This window comes from Tenrec ecaudatus, chromosome 16, assembly GCF_050624435.1.
Source record: "Tenrec ecaudatus isolate mTenEca1 chromosome 16, mTenEca1.hap1, whole genome shotgun sequence".
Taxonomy (NCBI): Eukaryota; Metazoa; Chordata; class Mammalia; order Afrosoricida; family Tenrecidae; genus Tenrec; species Tenrec ecaudatus.
The window spans coordinates 50,172,401-50,194,133 of NC_134545.1; the positions used below are offsets into that span (position 1 = coordinate 50,172,401).

Here is a 21,733-nt window from a genome sequence, read left to right on the forward strand (position 1 = left end):
ACTCACAGATAGCACTCACAAATTAGGGGGGATATGAGCAGAATTAACAAATTACCACAAGATAGGACCAGAAGTTTTCTTGTCTTTTTTTAAAATCTGCTCAGCCCAAAACCATGTCTCTTTTCTTCTCAGCCATGTGGTCTGGGCCTCTGTCTTGTGGGCCAGTAAGCCAGCCCACTGCTCAGCTTCACAGTCTCAAAGTTTTGGAGTTGTTCCTCTGTTCTGTCTCAGGGTCTCATTGTCTCAGCCTCTGGTACCCTGTCCTTGGCTCCTCCTGCTCAGACGGAGATCTCAAATGTGCTCCCTTTTCAGGGGTCCAGGGATTTGTCTCTCTGCTTCTGCCTCACAGATAGCTCATCCTTACAGCAGAGAGGGGTGGTAGTACTCCAACTGACCAGTCCCCTCTATTGGTGTGACACTCGCCCTACGTGCACAGTGCCACCCAGTCACTGGTGGGAATTGCAGAGACTTGGGTGGAAGAGCCATGTGAAGCCGTTCACTCCATGACGGTGTGTTTCTGTACAAACCCGCTTTCCATACGATTTGACATGGTTGCAGCAGAAGGACCCATGGCCCCTGCGTCACTAGGTTTGTGGATCTGAAGTAGTAAGTTGGGAGGGAGCTCTGTGGGCAGGAAGTGACACTTCTGGCCTCCGGCTGTGTTCCTCCACGAACTGTGCCTCTGAGCTTTATGCAGAGCTGACCGTGCCCCAGATCTGCAGGGTTGCAGCCTAAGGTGCGAGTAAGCTCCAGCACAGAACAAGACAGAAGGCCACCAGCCAGTGGGGGGGTGGGGGCGGTAGGACTGAAAGCAACCGCTGTGACTTACCTGTGTAGAGTAGTCTGTGCTCTGTGGTGCTTTCCCAGGCTGCCATCGCCGGGAAGTTGGTTGCCAGGCCTTGCTCACCACCTCTGGGTGGGATCACACTGCCAACGTTCAGCCAGAAGGCAATAGCTTAAAACTGTTTGCCCCACCAAGGCTTCCCTTGATGCCAGCAGCCAGTGGCAATGGCGTGAGGTCCGGCTCGGCTGAAGGGTGGAGGCCGAGTCCAGGGTGCTGGATAGTCATTCTCTCTCATCATCGTTTGTCTAGACTTGGGCTCTGTTCCTTGCCTCTGACCCAGCTCACCGCAAGGTCAGTAGAAAGATGACATTTTGTACTCCCCTTAAGAGGTAAGAGTTACCGTCTTGCAAACCCACGGGCAAATTTGCGCTGCCCATTAGGGTTGCTATGAGTCAGAATTGACTCAACGGCAATGCGTCTATTTTCTCTGCCAACTGTTCTGACAGCTTCCCCACCTCCCAACCACTGGATGGGAAGGAGAGGAGGGAGAAGACCAGGGCTAGATGACAGAGCAGTAGCATGGACCAGGAAAATGCCCGTGCGTTTCAAAGATGGGTGAGCATGGATCAGGACAACTTTATACTAAACTTTCTTTATTGTGCCTAAGGGCTTGTAGCACTTGTGCCACCGCTGCTGGCATCAAGGGAGGCCTTGGTGAGGCCAACAGTTTTAAGCTATTGCCTTCTGGCTGAACGTTGGCAGTGTGATCCCACCCAGAGATGCTAACGAAGGCCTGGCAACCAACTTCCCGGCGATGGCAGCCTGGGAAAGCCCCACGGAGCTCAGACTACTCCACACAGGTGAAGTCACAGCGGTTGCTTTCAGTCCTCTCCTTCCCCCCCACCCCTCCACCCCCCCGCACTGGCTGGTGGCCTTCCGTCTTGTTCTGTGCTTGACTTTCCCATTAGCCATTGGGAAAAACTGAAGATTAATATTTTTTTGCATTTTTAGTAATTTCTGGACAATGTTTTCTTTCTGATATAACATAAGAATACCCCGGGAATCCCATTCCAACGTGGTCTTGTTCTTTTGTATCCAGAGGGGCTATTCCTAAGTGTATCAGACTAAATCCCAAGAGTCTTCCCAAGGGTTCCCGTGTACTGACCTGTGGCCTTCCCTTACTCCGCAGATGTCTCCTGGCAAGAAGGGCGTGCCTCGGGAGCCGTGTACAACGGGGAACAGAAGCTCACGGAGCTCCTCGTTAAGGTAAGCCCCACCACGGGATGGACACATCACCTGGGATGGGTGCTCCTTGACAGTTGAGTTGATTTCCTTGCACTGCCTCCCTTTTCAAAAATATAATTTAATTGGGGGCTCTTACAACAACCTATACATCAAGTATATCAAACATACTGGTACATACATTTTCACCATCTTTTTCTTTCTTTTTTCCCCATTTCCCCTCCTCCCCTCATCATCATTTTCGAAACTTTTGCTTTCTATTGAGCCCTTGGTATCAGTTCCTCCTTTTCCTCTCCCTGTATTCCCTCCTACTATAATGACCCCTTGATAAATGATAAATTATTACTATTTTCAGACCTTACACTGAGTGCTGTTTCCCTTCACCCACATTTCTGTAGTTTGTCCCCTGGGTGGGGGTTGTTACGGGTCAAACCATGAAATCTGCTCCTCTTTCCCCCTCCCCTTCCCTGTACCTTCCTGGTATCACTGCTCCCATTCCTGTTCCTGAGGAGTTTATTCACCTGGATTCTGAATGTCACGAGCTCTTACTGTACCAGTGTATATGCTCTGACCTAGCAGGAACTGAAAGGCAGGGCAGTGGTCATGATAGTGGGTGTGAGATAGCCTCAAAGAACAAGAGGAATATTGTGTCTTTCATGGGTGTTATACTGCGCCCTTGTTGACACAACCTTTCTTGTGACCCTTCCGTGAGGGGATGTCCTACTGTCTACTGATGGCTTTGGGGGTCTCTGCTCTGATCCACCTCATTCTCAAAAATATGTTTGTTTTTGTTTTGTTTGGGGTATTCTGATCCTGCTTACCGGATTCTGTCAGCACCTCGTGATCGCACAGGCTGGTGTGCTTCTTCCATGTGGGCTTTGTTGCTTCTCTGCTACATGGCTGCTTGTTTAACTTCAAGCCTGTAAGACCCCAGACACTATATCTTCTGATAGCCTGGCACCACATTTGCTTATGCACCTTCTTTGTCTTCAGCAATTATGTCAAGAGGGTGTGCATCACAGAGGGGCAGTTTGTTAGAACAAAGTGTTCTTGCATTGAGGGAGGGCTTGGGCAGAGGCCCTAAGTCTGTCCACTTCCTCAATGTAGTGCCATATAAATATACATACCACTTTTTATGAATGAATATATATATAAAAGTGCACACCTATGTTTATATCTCTAATCATAACTTTGCTTTCTAGATCTTTCCTCTGTTTCATTTTGCCTTCCTCCTGCCCCACCATCATGCTTGCCCTCCTTCTACCTCTTAATAATTCCTCTCAGCTAGATTGTTGTTATTTTAACACCACTGGGGTCTCTACGTCCTTTGTTGCTGTTCTTAATTCCCGAGTTGTTTGCTCACTGCTCCTTTCCCCTGCCTCTTCCTGCCTTCAAATCCATCCAGAACCATCAGCCCTCTTGCTTTCTCCTCTGGCTGACTTCCTATGCCTATCTTATATTGGTAGGCAAAACAATAGCAATAACACAGAAAAAAGAAAACAAAAGGTTAAATAGCAAGAGGGGGAGTAAACTAGCAAAAACCGCCACAATGAATATATAATTCCAACTGTATCCACTGACCTTTATGACTATCTCCCCATCTGTTCTGGGGGTTCAGGGAACTGCCCCTCCTAGTCTTAAGTCTATGTTTGGGACCTCTCAGGGGCTTTGTGGATTTGCTTTGTGTCCATTTCTGATCTGTAATGTTCCCATGTTGGTTCGCCCCACTGTGGGGGTGGTCAGGCTGAACTCACTCCCCGCCGTGTGTCCACAGTATTGTCCTTTGTTGTGGTAGGCTCCAGCGAGGGGACATCATGTTTCAAGCTATTGTCGGTCCTTCAGTCTTCTCTGTGCCCCAGCAGCTCCTTGCAGGGATGTCATCCTCAGGGCTGGGTATGACAGTATGCGATCTAGCCTTGCTCTCTCTTTTTTCCTTCCTGGTTTGCTTTTGTGTGGGCGTGGTAGGCTGGCCCCTCTCCCCAACCTGTAGGTTAGGACTGTCCTCTGTAGCACATACTTCTAGGGTTCTCCCTTCCTTTTTTAACTGGACACAGTGACTTAGAGAAATTTGTGGTGAAAATAAAACCATACCACTTTGGACGTTTCTCTTTGCGCACACAGAGGCAGACTCACAAGATGCCAAAGATGTCATCAGCCTGTACAAAGTGGGTTCCATGCCAGGCTGCTAACCTCGGGAACAGCAGCTCGGAACTACTAGCTGCTTCTCGGGAGAGAGAGAAGGCTTTCCACTCCTATATCGATTTACATCTCAGAAACCCACAATAGTCTCTCATTTAAATAATTTTATCCTTTATTGACTTTAGTATTGCCTTTCATGTCTTCTTGGGGTAATCAATCAAACTTGGTTTTGAAGTCTATTCTTGTCATGTGAATGATCTGAATGCCTTTGTTTCTTAGGCCTGAAGCTGCTCACACCCTACTAAGCATTATAGATTTGCTGATCAGAACTTCTGTATTCATCAAAAGTTTTCAGGAGCTTCTCATTATGTACAATGTGGAGCCCATCTCACTGCCATCGGGCCCATTCCAACCCATAAGGACCCCACAGGACACAGGGCAGGACTGTCATTGATGTTCGGAGACCCATAGATCCACACTGGATAAAGTGCCTCATCTCTTTACTGAACACATCTCGCTCTGACTCTGTTGTTCTTCCTCTTCCACATCCGCCTGGTTCTGAGGGATGAATCACGTTATTCTCTCCACATTCACTCAGCACACTCTTCCCGAGGACTCGGGCTATTTGTGAGCACCATGTACCCAAATCCAGTGCTGTACTGCCCAGCAGGGACTGCTTTGTGTTACGCACTTGTGCGCATCACTGCAAACCAGTTCATAGGGCGCAGAGCTCACCAAAGATGAGAGTATTTCCAAAAGGTCATGCAGAAGTGCCATTTTCTTTTAACTAAATTTTCTTCCTTTTCTAAGCTGCTGTAACACTCCTCCTCTGACACTGACCGTTCACCCTCCCCCTCAACTCTCTTCCCTCCCCCCTACATTTGGGTCAGCAATCTGTTGCAAAGCTCTGTCACAGAACTCAAGAACTGTCCTTCCAGTTAGGGGTTACGAAGGAACGGGCTACAGCTTGGGGGGTCAGGGTCAGGAAGCTGCCGGCCAAACCTGCACAGCTCCCCTAGCACTTCTCAATAGTGCCCTACCTCGTCTCAGCCATGCAAGACATCAGACCTTTCTCTCAGCCCTCCCTCGCCCCTCCAGGAGAACCCAGCTCCCTGGGGACAGGCCTCTCTGCTGGTGGCCTTCCTGCCTTTGGCCTCCACACTACTTAACTGCCCCATAGCCGGTGGGGCAGGTTTGTTGGAATCTTTGAGCTGCATCCCCAGGGGCAGGTTTTCCTGTCAAAAGCTGACTCAGCCTTGTTGACACTTGGTCTGCCTTAGGGTCCTCTCCAGGCTTCTTACTGAGACCCATGTCTCAGCTCTTTGAGGAGTCTCCGCACCATCTCTCCCTCTTTCTTCTCCCTCTTCTCTCTTTGTGAACCTTGGTGTGTACATATATGCAAACTGCTGGTCAGTGTCAAGGCACAGCCTTCCCTCCAGGACCACAACTGACCTATCTTCTCTTGGTGGACCAATCCCTGCAAGGTGCGTATAATCGCCCAATCAGTTGGCAGATTTCAGGCCAGGGCCAGACTAAAATATCACACCATTAAGGTGTTTACAGTTCAACCAGGATATTTCCATCATCTCAATAAAAGCAAGCTCTTTGGGGAAGAACTCTATGGGAAAGAAAGGTAACCTTCCCGGCCTTAAGGGAACCACCCCCCCCCCCCACCACCCAACTGTTTTACTAAAGAATTAAGGCAAAAATATACTCAGTTCATCACATCTTAAGTAAGTTCTTTGCGTGACTTATACTCTTCAATTAGAATAGAGCTCAATAAGGTAGCTAGCGGAACCATCTCCTTTTGCCTCTGTTAGGTCATTTGACCTAAAAGTGCTAGTCAAAGCTAAGACGCCAAACTGATTCTCTTTGCCGTCCACAGCTGTGTTGTGAACTACACGCATACTCTCTCCCTTCCCGCTTTATGAGTTAACACATTTGCATGGCCAGCTGCACTATTTGGTCAGGGAACGGAGCTTTCTTTGATTTTCCAATTCCTAGTGTTATTTCTAATACCTAGACATTGTTGTTTGGTGCATTGCTCTTTGTCCTATGTAGTGTAATGTTCTTTCATGTAATACATGCTGGATTTTTTTTTTTAGGCTTATAGAGATTTTTCATGGAGTAACCCACTGCATGCAAATATCTTCCCTGGACTCCGGAAGATTGAAGCAGAAATTGTTAGGATGGCTTGTTCCCTTTTCAATGGAGGACCTAATTCCTGTGGCAGTGTAAGTATATGCAGGTAGCATCCAGTAGTTTTGTTTTGTTAAGCTCAAAATTGTGGTGTTTATTAAAAATATTTTACGACACAAGTATAGTGATTATCATACAAAAATGCAGGTTAACAATTACAATGTCAAAATTCTGCTTGTTCTGTTGTTATCAATAAATTATTGCCATTTTGGAATATACTGTGCTTGACATGTTTTCCTTCTAATTTGAAATCCACATAACGTTGCTAGAATTGTTTAAAGGGCAGTTTGTTCTTATCTAGTAAGGTTCCCAAGTGCTGTACCATATAAAAACTAATATATACATGTATCATAATAGCTAAAATGTTAAAAGAATGTATAGTTAGATGGGTAAGTAAATTGTAGAATTATACATGTGCTTTAATCCATTGTAGTTGTTACTGATGCTCAAATAACCCTACCTTTGGCCAGGAGAAGGGGCTCCATTTTGGCTCCTGGGTCTTTGCTTCCTTTTTACTACTTTTACAAAATATTTCGCATCATCTTAATCTTTTTTTTTTTTGCTTCAGCTCTATAATCAGCCATTTGTCTAATGAGCCATAATTTATTTTATGACAATGTAAAACATTTACATGTTTCCACACTTAATTTATGGAACAAGGCAACTTAAAAACATAACCAGAATGCAAATGCTGAAAACAGAGATATAGAAATTATAAAAGAGATATTTAGAGACATGCGGGATAGAAGATACAACATCTAACTAGCACTCCTATAAAGAGTTGTAGTCTTTAAACTCAGAGGCAGTTCCACCCTGCCATATAGGGTCGCCGTGCGTCAGAATCAACTCGATGGCAGTGAGTTTTGTTGTTCAGAGAAGAGAAATAGATAGGCTGTAAAGGTGTAACTAGAACTCAGCAGCTAGTCCCAGTCATAAGGAGGGTGGGGACAGTTGGGAATGGATGGAAGGTTAGCCCTGAGCTCATCATTGTTGGAGCTAGGTGATTCTTCATGAGCTCTATCTGATGAGACTCTTTAGTTCTTCCATTGGACTTCTCCATTTCATGCTAAAAATTGTGTTTGGTTTCCTTTTTTATTCCCTCTTTTAAAAAATTGGTTGTTTACTGTTGAGTTCTACAAAGAGCAGAACCTAGTTCACCCCAACAGTTTCAGCATGGACGCTCAGTGACACTGCTTCCAGTCTGAGTTGTATGACCACTCACCTCCTGTTCTGCGCTGTTCCTCATTGACCTAAGTTCACTAACAGCCCCCATCCCCCCAGTGTTCCTACGGAACCTTTTGTGTTGCTGTTGTCAATTTGATCCCATGCAGGCGTTTCTTCAAAACGCAATTCTAAAGGCAAGCCTTTTCTTCTTCTTTTTCACTAGTTAAGCCAAACTACTGTTTGGTTTGAAGAGTATTTCAAGGAATGTTTTGGTTACGATTTTTAGGATGATTTTAGGGCAAAGTTTAAGGGATTCATCTGCCCTGTGCAGCTATAGAAAGTCTAGAGTCCATGAAAATGGGAAGATGTAATGGACATTTTCCCCCGTGATCAGGATCTTTTCTGTGGAGCCTTTGATCAAAGCGTTCAGTAGTGGCATCTGGACACCACCCAGTTCTCATGCTCTGATGGCAGAATTATTGATGGGAGCAGTTAGCCAAACATCCCCGATCTTTCTCTATTCTGGACTCTTCCCCCCTCTGTTGTTCCAAGGGAATGGAGACCAGTTAGTGTGCCTTGAATCACCACTTGCAACCAATATAGCAGGAGATAGAACAGAAGCACTAAGCGTGTTATAAGGCCAATTAACTAGGTTGCTCTATGACCACATACAGTTACCCTAAACCTCCAGCCTAAGGAACCAAACCCACTATGTGTTTGGTTACACATGAGCAGCTTCAGCAGGTATTCTCTGTGTTGCTTTGCTTATAAGTACACTCATCACACAACTTTTTCCAATTCAACTTTTACAGGTGTGCTAATTATTGACCGCAATTAGAATTCTCAGCAATACACCCTACACTTACTCAAAGGAATTACCACTAGGGTAAACACACCTTCCCACCCCTGAGGCCCACTCATAAACGTTGGTCTCTATATATTTTCACATCTACATACATGAGATCCTACACTATTTTTATATACGTGAGGTCATACAATATTTTTCCTTTGGTGATTGACTTCTTTCCCGCGCTATAATATCGACAAGGTCCATGCATGCTGTAGCATGTATCCAGACTGACTTTCTCCTCCTGGCTGACTAGTGCTTATTGCATGTAAGTACCATGCTTTGTTGAGCAGTCATCTGTTGGTGGGCTTTTAGCGGATTCCCCGGTGGGGCCGTTAGGAAAGCTGGTGCGGAGAACAGTGGTGTAAGACTCTTTTTGAGTCTTGGTTTCAAGTGTTTTGGGTCAATACCTGGTAGTGGAATTGCTGGGTCACATGATAGTTCTACTTTTACCTTTTGGAGGCGCTGTCTCAGTAGCTGTACCTTTTGCATTCCCACCAGCAATGCACATGGGCTCCCATTCCCCACTTCTTCACCAGCATTTGATCCTTTTTATTGTTTGTAACTTTGCATCCCAGTGGGTTGACTTGGCAGCATCTTTCTGAGGGCTGCTGACTTCCAGCATCACTTCATACGTTTGGTGACCACTGAATGGCTTTTTGATGAAAGGTCTGTTCAGGTCCTTACCTGCTTTCTAGCTGCTCTCCAATATCTTATTCTCTACAGATGTTCTCCTGTCAGTAGCTTCCCTTCTCAGATTTGGCTCAGTGTTCTGATGAACAGAACTTTTTCATTTTTATGATTTCCAGGTTACTTATTTTATCTTTTATTTCTTGTACATAGAAAATCCAGTGTTAAAAGTGTTGACTCTGCTCTCTTTTAATAATTTTATGGTTTCAGTGTATACATTAACATCTTGATTTAATTTTTTTTTAGAGTGAGGCATGGATTCTGCTCCACTTTTCTCCATTTGTAATGAAGGTTTCCTAATACTGTTTATTTCCTTATTGAATGGACTTAGCACTCTTGTCAAAATTCAGTTGAGCACAGCTATGTGGGTTCACTTCTGGACTCAGAGTTGTATGCCTCTGATCTGTGTGTCCCCTGTTGGACCTGGACCAGTCTTGGGGACTGCTGCACCTGTAGTATGTTTTCCAACCAGTAAGTGTGAGTTCCCCTACCTTGTTGTTCTTTCAACACTTATTTGGGGTCTTTTACCATGCCTTCGAAGTTGGAGGTGTGAAAACTTTATTTCTGCAAAGAAGGCTTAGCAGTGTTTTATTGGGATTACATTGAATCTATAGAGCACGTTGGGTCGTGGTGACATCTTAACTATAGTGAGTCATCCTTAAATTTATGGAAGTCTGCTTTAACCTCTTTCAGCGGTATTTTGATCGTCATTTCATAGCTCAGCGAGCTCAGCACATACAGAGTGGAGGAATCACTAGGGCATCAGCACTGGGAACTGGTCCACCATGCCAGCACTCGCTTCCCTGTGCCTGAGCCATTAGCGGGATCCCCTGTGCAGCCCTGCCCCCGCCACTGCTTCTGAGGTTCAGCAGACGGGCTAGGCCTATGTCCAAGCAGGGCTAGGGGCCCGAAGGGTCCAGGGATTTCCTGCACACTCTGTGCTAAAGGTTCTTTGGCCCAGAAAGTGGTGATTCTCTTAGAGCCCACTTGTGGGGTGGGGTGAGGACGGGGCTCCAGGCCTGCGGTGTAGTTCTACACAAGTGTTTTGTTGTTTTCATCATGTGATACTCTCATGTTCTTTGTTAGATGCTATTGTAAATGGAATTGTTTCTGGAATTTCCCTTTCAGATTCCCGTTGCTGGTGTTTAGAAACCCAGCTGATTTTAATTTTTTTATGGACATTTCACCTTTTCTAGTCCTATCTTGATTGCAGAAATTTTTTGGTGGAATCTTTGATTTTCTATATAGAGAATGATATTAATTGCATTTCCACAGAACTTTTTGAAGCCTCTTTGTGTGTGTGTGTGTGTATTTATATATGAAGGTATCTGTGAAGAGAGATTATTTTAATTGCTCCTTTCCAATCTGGTTACTTTTGATTTCTTTCTCTGTTTCTATTTCTCTGACTAGAATGTCCAATACAATGTTGAATAGAAGTGATGAGAACCAGACCCCCTTGATTTGTCCCAGTTCTAAGACGGAGGGAAATTCTTAGTCTTTCTCTAATGTTGGTTGTTCTGTGTTTATTTACAACAAAAAAACAAAAGCCAGAATTTCACCAGGTGGACTGGAACTTTCTTAATATATATCCCCCGTTAGGTGAGCATCGAACAATTCACTCCCACTTAGTGCACCCAGTGGTGTCTCCTGGGAAGGTTCTCTCTGGTCACAGTGAACTTTTTCATGAAAGTAGTTTCACTCAAACCTCAGATCAAGGCCCTACATTTGGTGATGAACCAGACAGACGTGGACTCTGCCCTCTTGTTGAGAGCAGGCCTGAAAGATGCACGTAATTGTAAGAACTTCCTTGGTGGCATGGGGGCAGCAGATGGATGGTGATCTCTAACTGAGAAAGAGGAGGCTTTCTGCTCCCATGAAGACTAACAACCGTACACAGCCTGTGGAGCACTTCTGTCTGTCCCACCACTTGCTGCGAGTTAGAATGGACTTACCCACAGTGGGTGTTAAGGCAAAGTAGGGGGTCAGTGGGGGCTCAGTGGTCGAATCCTCATCCTCCATGTGGGAGACTTAGATTGATTCTTGGCCAATGTTCTCACTGGCCACTGAATTTTTGTGTGAAAGCAGTTTCACTCCCACCTCGTTTTGTTCTGATGGCTGATTTAAGAGAACAGCATGTGGCTGTGAAATTTGTTTCCTGCAGGGAAGAATTCTGCAGAAACAGTTGTGATGTTGAACACAGCTTACAAGGACAGCGCTATGGGAAAAACTCAAGTGTACAATGAGTAATTTTCTTGTTTCAAAAGAACGTGAAATGTTGATTGATGTCAAACCTCATTCTGGATATCTGTCAACTTCCCGAATGGATGAAAATGTCAATTTGTAGTTCATTCCATCAGGTCAGACTGTTAATCAAGCTTTCTGTTCAGAGGTTCTGGAAAGCTTGCATAGCATTGTGCATCAGAAGGCCTGATGTGTGGAGATGGGGGACTGCTTTTGCCCAATGATAATGCGCTGCTCATGCAGCCATCTCACTGCACCACTCTTTGACGACAAAACAACATGCCTCTCTTGCCCCACACACCTGACTCACCTGGCCTTGCTCCCTGGGACTTATTTTTGTTTCCGCGAAAGAGGAGGGACATGAAACGACAGCGATTAGAAGAGGTGAAGCAAAAAACAAGGGAGTGCTGTCAGCCATCCAAGCAGATGCTCTGAAAGGTGTTTGCCAGAATGGAATCACAGATTTGACCAATGAATGCAGTGTACTGGAGAGTGCTTTGAAGGGGATAAGGTTGTTCTGTAAACACATTTAAATACAAACTCGAGGAGGAAAAATCCCTGTTTGGGTTGGGGGTAGGCACCCCATGCATGCTCTGAATCTTTGTTTCCCTTCTATGCCAAATCTGCTGCGCTTCTATCAAGAATGCTCTTATGGAGCATCCACTGATGGTGATCGTGTCATTGTTCTTCTTTGTTGGCTCCCTAAGGTTGAACCATCTGTACCCCTGCAGTAAATCCCGCATTGTCCCTGGGGACGAGTGTTGTTGCTGTTGGATTCTGTTCAGTAGCATTTTGTTGAGGATTTTTGCATCTGTATTCATAAGGGATCTTGGTCTATGGTTGTTGTTTTTTTCATTTATAGTGTCTTTTTATGGTTTCAGTGTCAGAGTGATGTTGTCTTCATACGCTGAATTATGGAGTATTTCTTCGGAAGAGTTTAAACAATATTGAAAGAGCATGGTTTCAGTTTTTCTATAAAGATTTGATATTCAAGTGAAACCATCTGGGTTGGGGCTTTTATTGTGGTTCATCATTGATTCCCTCTCTTCACTTGTTGTGCATCTGTTGAGAATTTGGGTAGGGTGTGTACTTGTGAGAATTTGCCTACTTCATCCAGTTCTTGTACATTCGTTCATATTGTTGTCTTCTTCCCAACTTCAAGAGGAAGGCGCTCAGTCTTGTCCATTAAGTATTATGTTGAGTGCTGCCTTTTCACATGTACCCTGAATCCTACTGAGGGATTTCTTTAGATTCCATTCTTCTGTCTTCGAATGCTTTTTCTACATCTGTAGAGAGGATCATGTAGTTATCTTCCTGTGCTCTGTTGATATGGTGTATTACGTTGATTTTCTAATACTGAGCCAGGCTTAGTTCTTTAAAGTCAGTATTCTTGGCTTATCATTTGGTAGTATGTTTTGTTTCTTTATATATTTTCCATATACTCATTTTATGTCTGGATATTCAGATACCCGTGAATATTACCTATTTCTGCTCTTGATTGTTTTCATTGATTTTCTTCTTGATGCCCAATTTCCTTATATTTGTGATTTATTTCCCCATCCTATAAGCAGCTCATAAGTTGACTTATGATTAATATGAAGTTCTTCAGAGAAGATTTATGATTACCTTTGGCGTTACTGGGCAGTGTTATAAAAAATAGAACCAACTGAATAGAAATGCTAATTTTGTGATCTTCTATTATAGAATGGTGTGAATTTGGGCCAAAACCACCTGTGGCCTCTGTTGTTACACAGAAGTTTTTAGTCAGGAGGCCTTCTCGGGAGTTTTAATCTATGTTGTTTGAACTAGAAGTCCCATAATTGACTCCTTTCCCCTGTGGCAGACCATGACATATTAAAAAGCCCCATCCCACGGAATCCTTTCCTCCTACATTTGTTTTTCTAGGTGGCTCCGATGCTCTTTACTGACTATGATGTCCACGATTTCCACTGCCCTCCCCCAGTCCCAACCCCAGCCTTTTGCTGAGTGCCTTTTGGCTGTCTGTGGTTGGCCACATAGTCTGTAGACTGAGGGTCGGCAAACTTTTGAGACGGAGGAGCCAATCCTGCCCCCCACACAAATGTAAAAATTGTTCAAGAGCCATGTATATACTTTTACACAAACGAATCTGAAAGTGAATCTTAGCTTGTGGAAGAGTCATTTTGCCAAACAACATCTAAGAGAATATTCCTGAAGTATGCTACATTCTACTCTCTTTTTTGAAACACACAAATAAAAAAAAACTTCACGTAGTTGAGGTCTATGCACATCGACACTATAGGACAGAGTAGAACTACCTGTGTGGGTTTGCGAGACCCTAAGTCTTTACAGGAGCAAAAGTGCACCTCTCTCCCAGGCACAGCCGGTGGGTTTGAAAAGTTAGCAGCCACCCCTGAGGTTCTGTTTTCTGAACTACATATCATATTCTATAATCAGAGTTTTGAATAGCAGGTAAAGGAAATAGAATAACATCACAGGTAGATTTTGAGGCTTCATGGGCCCTTCTCAGACAGTCTGGATGCCGGCCCACAGGACGTGCTGCTGCTCTGCAGATCTGACCTCAACTCTCAGAACTTTGTCTTTTGCAACTTGGGATGCACAGTGCCACAAAGCGCGTGCCTGGTGCCCCAGCTGAATGCATGCATGTCTGTGTGGACACCGTGGTCACATGCTTCATGAAGACTTGCTGAGTGAAAACATGCCTGACTTTTCTCAGCTAATGGTTTCTTCTGACCACTGGGACTTTGTATCCAGTGGTATGTTTGCCCTCTGTGTGGGTTTTAGGAAATTTTAGTCATGACTTTTCTCATTCCATCTCATCTTACTCCACACTGGATAACAAATCTCAGTTTTACTTGTCAGTAGATGTTAAAATATGACATTGGGTGAATGGCTGTGATCTTCCAGGAGCTCACTTTTCTTCCTTGTACATTAAACACTTAGCTCCTATCTAAGATTTTCTCAGTCTCTAGTGATGATAAAACTAAGATGTCCATCTAGCTCAGTGCTCTGCCTTTTTATTTATTTGGAAGATTTTCTTTCTTTCAGATATTACCAAAACGTAGACAGATGAATATGAATATAAAGAGCCTGTGGGGACCATGATGTAATGAAGGCTCAAGTTCGCCCTCAGGAAATGTTAGCTGGGTGTCTATTAGTTGCCAGCTACTAATATGCTAAAAACACAGTTGCGTTGGAGTTGACTTCTGCTTGTGCCCATCCATGTGTCAGGTGTCCGTAGCTCTGTGTCCCATATGATTTTCAGTGACTGATGTTCCTGAACTCAATCTCCAAGGATTTCTCCCTTAGCACCTCTGGGAGGAGTCGAACTTTCAACCTTTAGATTAGCAGCAGCAGGGCACATTCACAGTTTGCATCACCCAGGCACTCACTCCATGACTGTGCTAGGAGCTAGGAGTTTTGGGATGACTGAATTCATCCCCACCCTTACAAGTGTGGAGTCTTTTGTTGTGTGTGCTCAAGACAGTGCCAAGAAATAGTGACCTTGTATGAAAGAGCCAACTGCCCCATCGGTTTCCTAGACTGTAACCCACTTCTGCAGATGGATGCTGTAGTAAAAAGGCTCACTCCTCTGTGCCAAGACAGTTGGAAAGTAGCTTTCCCGACCAACTGGTGGGAAGAGACCCGTATTTGTGGCCATCCCAAAGGAAGGTGGCTCAACACCATGTGGGGACTATGGAGCAGCATCACTGATTTCGTATCTGAGTAGAATTTTATTGAAGATGATTTCTCAATGGCTGTGTGGTAAGGGAAATAAGCACAGAATAAGTTCCATAATAGCTGGTGGTCACGCATCATTTTCTTGGAGAACAATGACTGATATGCCTAAAACATAACCCTCATCTGACCTGTGGAGCTCTGTTTGCCCAAACTCTACATAAATGATTCTTTTATTTTAAAAAGACAAAACAAAAAAACCCCACAACCCAGCTCTCAATACAACGTGGCATTTATTAAGTCCCTAGACTAGGAGTCCTAAAGCTTTTTAAACTGGGGGCCTGTTCACTGTCCCTCAGACCCATTGGAGGGTTGGACTATAGTTAAAAAAAAACTATGAACAAATTCTATGCACACTGCACATACCTTATTTTAAAGTAAAAACAAAAACAGGGCAAAAACACCTGGTGGACAGATAAATGTCCTTGGCAGGCCACATGTGGCTTGCAGGCTGTAGTTGGAGGACACCTGCCCTAGACCATTCTTTGACTTCCAGGTGGCCTTAGGAAACCAGTTTTCTCAATGTTCACAGACCATCTGAGGGCAGTAGCTTGAGTAGGTCACCTCCATCCCCATGGAATCCCGGACGTGCAAACTGTGTGTGCCTCCCGTGCATGGCATTTTTCTAGCTGGGCGCCACCGAGTTCCATTCCCACTCTCAGGACCCTGTGATGGATAGAGTAAACGTCACCAGTCCTTTGTCATCACAATTGTGACGTTTGAGCCCAGTGTTGCAGCCTCTGTGGTGCACGGCTCACTAGCATTGTGGGTAACCCCATCATTGCACCTTCCTGAAAGGATTTTGATATTTGAAAGTCAAAGCCAGTGATTCTGATGCTTTTGAGTGGAGTTGAGGGCCCTGTGAGATCACAAATGGACGGGATGAGACGATGGAGATGGAAATGGTTTCCCGTAGATGGGCTCTGGACAAGAATGCCTTTGTCTAGACCAGCGGTTCTCAACCTGTGGGTCGCAACCACTTTGGAGGTTAAATGACCTTTTCACAGGGGTTGCCTAAGATCATTGGAAAACACATATTTCTCATGGTCTTAGGGACCGAACGCTGCGCCTCTATCTGTCTCTATGCGGGTCTGTCCACATGCAGATTGCCCGCCTACGAGTACCCGGTGTGAAGACTGTTACCTATGCTTCAAGAACAACTTTCATTTATTTGTCATTAGAGATAAATATTCACAAGATATAATTACATACTGCTTTAGTGATTAATCACTGTTTTAATTATGTTCAATTTATAATGAAAATACATCCTGCATATCAGATATTTACATTATGATCATACAGTAGCAAAATTAGAGTTACAGAGTAGCAACAAAAATAATTTTATTGTTGGAGGTCACCACAACATGAGGAACTGTATTAAAGGGTGGAGGCATTAGGAAGGTTGAGAACCATTGAATTAGACAGTTGTGGGCGTTTTGCTCACTCTTAGGAATTTTGACCCTTCCCTGAACTGGTTCTAGACTAGCTAGCAAAGCCCCTTTCCCTTCTCATGATGCCTCCACTGTGTGCCGCCCAGCATGCTACCCAGCTCACCTCTGTCTCTGGGTCAGAAATTTCGAGGGCTGGGAAAGAGGGGCATCCTAAGGGCTCTTCCTCACTCCCGCACCCATATGGCATCTCCTCTTTATTCCAGGTAACCTCTGGCGGGACAGAAAGCATATTGATGGCCTGCAAAGCCTATCGGGACCTGGCCTTTGATAATGGGATCAAGTACCCAGAGATGTACGTATTCGTGGTGGTTTCTTCCTGTCGTTCCACATCTGTGTGGAGGAGCACTGCCAGGTGAACCTGAGCCAGACCGTAGGGCTTCCTCTTGACACATGTATGCCACTCTCCCCTCTGTCTGCCCACTAGCTCCCTCCTGCCCCAGCCCAAGTTTATCCGTGATCAGTCCTCAGCAGTGAGGAGAGCCCTCTTTCCGCGTGGGGGCACAGAGTGGGAGGGCTATCTTTGTGAGTCCTGTGTCATTTAGGTTCAGCGATCTGAAGTCTCAGGAAAGCTCTGCTCATCTCAGGTCATCAAAAGACGCCTCAATAGACTGCCCAGGGTCCCCTTAGGAAATCTCAGCCCAGCGCCTGACTGGAGAGGGACAAAACCAAACTCAAGAAGAATCTTTTCTGAGACGGCCTGCGGCCCCACAGCCAACATTGTGGCCGTTGGACGCCCCTTGTGCAGCCCCGCCAGGCACAGTGTGGGCACGCGGCATTTTAGGGTTCAGGGCTTTCTCCTGGGGGCGGGGGGTGGGCACTGGTTAGGAATTCAGTTGCACCTGGTCTCATGCTGTCATTTAAACTTAGTCAAAGTTCATGAATCAGTTTCCAGTTTTCTTCTTCTGGGAGTCCCTGGTGTGTCTATCCTTGCTCAGCACCGAGCTGTTGAACCCCTGAGGGGACAGTGGAAGTGTAAGAGAGGTGTGACTGAGGGAGGTCAGAAAGCAAATATGCACAGTGTTGGCCGAAATTTCTATGCAGAAGTCTATTGATCATATTCTGGGTTTGCTTGAAATGTAAAACCAATGTATAGACCATCTAAGGAAATGTGGGGGAGAATATCAGAAGTGTGCTGGTGGACTCTTGGAAATGCTATCTGAATTTACCTGTTGTCTCCTTGTTGCGTAGGGTGGTCCCCCAAAGTGCCCATCTGGTGTTTGACAAAGCAGCCAATTATTTCAGGATGAAGATCGTGCGCGTTCCCCTGAACAAAATGATGGAGGTGGATGTGTGGGTGAGTGGCCCTGGAGGGGGTGTTTTCTGCCCTGGGCTCTGAGAAGCAGGAAATGCATGGGACAGACTAGCTTCCCCAGAGCTACCTGCAACGTCTCGACAGGGCCCTGTGCTGTAGCAGCCAGGCTGTGCCAACTGGCACAGGCAGTGGTGATTGATGGAGCTTCAGTCTTTTTCTAGTTAAGTGACTTCCAATGGGGAGATGATCTAATCCCCAAACCGGTTCTTTAAAGCATTGGGTTTTGCTTCCTCTTCTTTATTGATAAAGGTCAAACTAGACCCTGAGACTCTTACCTTGGTCTTGATTGGCCTGATAGAGGTCCTCTTATGGTTGTTGTTGTGGTTATAATCTTGAATATTTTTAACCCTACTTTTAACATTTTTATCGCATTGTTTTAAATTCAAGTTTACACAGAGAATTAGGTTACCAATAAATAATTTTCTAACAAATTGGTTCCATGACATTAATTACATTTTTCATAATATACCAGCATTCTCAGCATTTCCATTCTGTCTGTTCTGTGTCCGTTATTTAGTCTAGCTTCCCTGTTACACCTCCCATCTCATCTTTGCATTGTGGTGAATGCTGACCACTTTGGTCTCATACAGCTGGTTATTTAAGGAGCACAATATTTACATCAGGTATTTGGTACCTAGCATTTCTTCAGAACTACAGTTCTCAGAGGCCACTCAGCAGGACAGTTGAGCGTTGTACCCATCCAGGAAGGTTCTGAAGCTGTGGATTTTATTACCATTCACTAATGAGGAAACAAAGTGGGGAGAGTGAACAACATAACTCCTGGGGTCACTGCCAGAGACCTTTGTCCAGGACTTGTAGTTGGCTAATTTACAACCCAAGGCAATAGTCTCCTCACATATCCACCCCCGCCTCTCAGCCTCCCCTGGGGATGTTCTGTTCTTATATTTTGCTCACAGGTAGTTTCCCCCAAATGGGTCCCCTGGGGTGTGCTTGGTGCTGCCACAGGGACAGGCTTCTCCCAGCCTGGGGAGGGGGAGCAGCTGACTGCAACTAGTGCCCAAGATGCACTTGGCAGCAGAAGAGAGCACAGTGGTGACATGGATGTTCACTTTCCTCGAACCCTGTGTCCTCAGGCCATGAAAAGAGCCATCTCCCGGAACACCGCCATGCTCGTCTGCTCCGCCCCACAGTTTCCTCATGGTGTGATCGACCCGGTCCCGGAAGTGGCCAAGGTACACGAGAGCCATGGGCTGGTCTAGCGGCCAGTGTGGGATCTTCACGTGGAATCCACTGGTGCCCTGCGTGGCAAGGAGGAGCGGCGCTGGTCCTAGGGCAGACCACAGTTTACCTCAAGAGCGTTCTTCAGCCCTGCGGTCAGCCTGCAGCTCTGGGCCGAAAGGCACTAGCTTCTGTTCTTGGGGAGGAATAATACAGGGCAGAGGCCTCTTGTGGTGATCTTGTACAGTGACCAGAAGTAGAGGAGCTACCAGTTCTTTGTGACTACAGACTGGCAGGGCGGCATCTACGCCTCCCCCACCATGGCCGGCTCCCGTCCTGGCGGCATTAGTGCAGCCTGCTGGGCCACCCTGATGCACTTTGGTGAGAACGGCTATGTGGAGGCGACCAAGCACTTCATCAAAACCACTCGCTTCCTCAAAACAGAGTACGTGTGGGCCACTGGGATTCTGCTTTGTCCCTTGGGTTTGCGGTTTTGTTGTAGCTCGTAGGCCGAGGTATTTTCATGCTCCCTTCGCAGAGCCCCAGTGTGATCCCTTGAGACCAGCGTGGAGGGTGGCCAGGGAGGAGTGTGGTGCTGGCTTGGGAGGACAGTCAGCTCCGTGCTCTGTTGTGACAGTGCAGTGTCTGGGTAGCCGGACATCAGGGCTGCTCTGCAGGCCACCTCTTCCCTGGACATGTCTTGCTGAGGGGAGTCGCACAGGGTGGAGGTGGAGACGGAGTTCAGACTGACAGATCCGGGGTGTGGATTTCTAGCACATTTCCAGGAGATCTTGTGCTGGTGGTCCAGGAATCACACTGGACAGTTGCTGGAATACAGAGTCTCAAGAGTGAGAGAGGGCGTGTACAGGAGAGGAGGTTGAAAGCTAGGCTCCTGTCAGCCTGGAACTGGCTGCACTCTCTGTCCCCTGGCATCGTGAGATGTAGCCTCTAAGGCCTTTACAACTTTCTAAATAAGGCGTAAGCTACTTGAGTGCCTGGTAAACTTCGGTACAGCCTCCTGGGACCAAGGGTGAAGGATCTTTCCCCTCCATTCTCTTTCTATCCCTGTGCCCTTCAGTCTATGACATGACAACACCTGTGTTTCCAATGTGCCTTGTAATTCCTGATTAATAGTTAGCTGGGAACCCTCTGCTGCTCTGTATTCGTTCAGAGCCTGCCAGGAGCTTGGTTAGTGCGCTTTCCTAGCTACGCAGCCTCCACGATTGGAGAGGAAGAGTCCGCTGTAGCTGACCAGCCTGCTCAGTGCTCATGATCCCGTCTGCTTTCTCCTCTGACCCGCGACCAGGCCTTCTCAGTGCCCCTGTGCCCTTCCTCCTTCCAGCTGTGTTCATTGCTTCTTTGTCTAAAGTTCCTCAAGATTTCGGCCAGTAGCCCTGAGCTGTCAGAGTGGGTCTAAGACAGAAGAGTCTCATTGGTGGGAGCATGGCTGTGCGCAGAGGCCTGACTTGGGCAGGAGGGCGGCATGACAGGTCTGGCTCTCCTTCCAACTAGCTGTGCTGTAGCGGACTCGGGGCTTGCGAGCCTGAGGGCAGCATGGTTGGTGGCAAACCAGATGCAGCAATGTCCCCATGACTTGGACGCGGACGCCTGCTCGTGGGATGCTGTCCTAAAAACTGTGCGTCCTCCTCTCTCCCACCCACAGTATCCATTTCGGCATCACGTTACTCCATACCCGGAATCGAGTAGCCATACAGTTTCTGAAGGACGTCCGGGAATCTGTCACCCAAATCATGAAGAACCCCAAAGCAAAGACCACCAGAATGGTAGGGACACTGGCTCTCACTCGCCTGGGGGCGGTGGGGGTGCAGGGACAGGGATCCTGTGGAAGAAGGAATGACCGGTGCCTGGTCCACTCCGTTCCTGTCCCGCAGACCTCTTACCTGTTTGTTCATTGGAGGAATTCTGCCTCCCCCATTTCCAGGGGGGCTGAGGGCTCCCATGAGACACCCCGTCTCTGTAGAGCGTCTGAAATCTAAGACCTGCTGAACCAAACAGGTGGTGGTTTTGTGCATTTCTAAAGGACATCTTGACACCAGGTCAACAAATGATGTTTTTTCTGGAATTGTCCATGGTAAATCCCATAAGAGGGTTTCTTTAGACAGAAAAGACAGGCTGGCCAGTACCTATGAGCAATGTCCAATGGCAGCTGTCTCTGAGATAGACACGCCTGGCTGGGATGGATGTGACCTGGTGGAGGCTGCAAGGTGGGAGCATGTGGGAAGCCAGGGCTGCAGAAAAGAGATTCAAAATCATTGCTTGGTGTTCCTGCTTTCCCGCAATCACTGACTATGCGTCCCTGGTTGGATTTGTAGGGTGCATTCTACAGCCTATTCCAGACCATGGTTGACAGGAACATGGTGACAGAGGTCGGCTTGTCCTACCTGGACAGTTTATTCAGCATGGACACAGTGACCTCGGGCAGCCAGATGAATGGCTCTCCCAAACCCCGCTGAGCCTGGCCTTCAGAAGTTCTCCGGGTGTGGCACGGACCTCGCACAGCTTCGACATCTGGCCTTACTCCATAGCGCACAGCCACCCAGATGGCAAGACAGCTCGGCCCTCAGGACTCTCCTTCCACCTTTCACCATCCTTTCCTGAAGGCGGGCTTCATCACATAGTGATTTTGCCCGTGTTTTAAGTGCTACGCTAGGAAGTGTCCTAACCATCTCCTTCTCAAACCTCTAGCTTTCACCTTACTCACTGTGTGGTCACTCTGTGCAGGCCAC

At 46.4% G+C, this 21,733-nt stretch overlaps 1 pseudogene; it reads left to right on the top strand.

The window, feature by feature from the left end:
• Window positions 1–21,460, top strand: part of LOC142429228 (sphingosine-1-phosphate lyase 1-like) — a 55,807-nt pseudogene extending 34,347 nt beyond the window's left edge.
• The last annotated feature ends 273 nt before the right edge of the window (window positions 21,461–21,733 follow it).